Source organism: Suricata suricatta, chromosome 6 (assembly GCF_006229205.1).
Source record: "Suricata suricatta isolate VVHF042 chromosome 6, meerkat_22Aug2017_6uvM2_HiC, whole genome shotgun sequence".
Classification (NCBI taxonomy): domain Eukaryota; kingdom Metazoa; phylum Chordata; class Mammalia; order Carnivora; family Herpestidae; genus Suricata; species Suricata suricatta.
Window position 1 is genome coordinate 101,306,976 of NC_043705.1, and position 1,441 is coordinate 101,308,416.

Below are 1,441 nucleotides of genomic sequence, written 5' to 3' on the forward strand. Positions count from 1 at the left end.
TGTGTGTGTGTGTGTGTGTGTGTGTGTGTGTACACATGCCACGTTTTTATCCAATCATCTATCAATGGATACTTAAGTTGCTTCCATATTTTGGCTATTGTAAATAAGGCTACAATAGACTTACTGAGGTGTATATATCCTTTCGAATAAGTGTCCTCATATTCTTTGGGACTGTACCCAGCAGTGTGATTACTGGATAATATAGTTGTTCTAGTTTTAATGTTGGGCAGAGCCTCCATCCTGTCTTCCACACTGGCTGCACCAGTTTGCATTCCCACCAGCAGTGCATGAGGGTTCCTTTTTCTCCCCATCTTCACCAACGCTTGTTTCTTGTGTTTTTGATTTTGGCCATTCTGACAGGTGTGAGGTGATATCTCATTGTGGCTTTAATTTGCATTTCCCTGATGATCAGTGAGGTTGAGCATCTTTTCATGTGTCTGTTCGCCTTCTGTATGTCTTCCTTGGAGAAATGTCTGTTCATGTCTTCTCTGTGCAGATATTTTAAATGCACTGTTTGAATTAGTCCTCACCCCACTCTGTGAGACAAGTTTTATTACAATATCCATTTTATAAGACAGGAAAAAACTGAAATTCAGAAAAGTTCGGTAACTTACTCAGGGTCCTGCCACCAACAAGTGATGTTGCCATATGCAGGTCTGTCTGTCTACAAAACCTGTGCTCTGGATTACTCCATGCAGGCAAATAGGAATACACAAAGTTAAAGGTAAATGACATGGTAAAAGTTCCAAGATCTATGTTTTTGAAGTGTCCTTGAGTGGATCAGAGAAAGCTTGATGAAGGAAAGGGCTTTTGAGTAGGCCTTGTATATGCTATGTACACACACACACACACACACACACACACACACATATGCACGCACACACATGTTAACCATAGAATTTAAAATGTATAAGATATTCTCATACACAGTATTATTGGAGCCTCATAACAGCCTGTGACTTGCAAAGGGATCATTTATATTCATTTTTGAGATGAAAAGAAGACAGACCTAGAGAAGTTAACCAACTCATGATCCCTCAACTAGTAAATCACAGGGCTGAAATGGGAATCCAGGACTTATGATTCCCAGTCTGATCTCCTTCCGTGCAACTCTGCTGCCCCACATAGTTAGAATTTTCTCTGTCAGAGATGAGGTAGGGAGGGCACACTAGGTTGAGGAACCAACATGAGCAAAGGCACAGAGAAAAACATTTTCAGAGACTTCCTGGGTTAGGGTTTCACTGTACGTGTACATGTGTGGTATCTCTTTCTGTGTCCAAATTTCCTTTTCTCGGTTGCACACTGGAGTTGCTTCGAGAGCATTAAAAAATACCAAAGCCTGGGCCCCTACCCTGGGAATAATGATTTACGTCTGGTGGGGCATGGCCTGGGCATCAGTTTTCAAAATTCTCCAGGTGACTAATTGCAGCCAGGTTGAGAA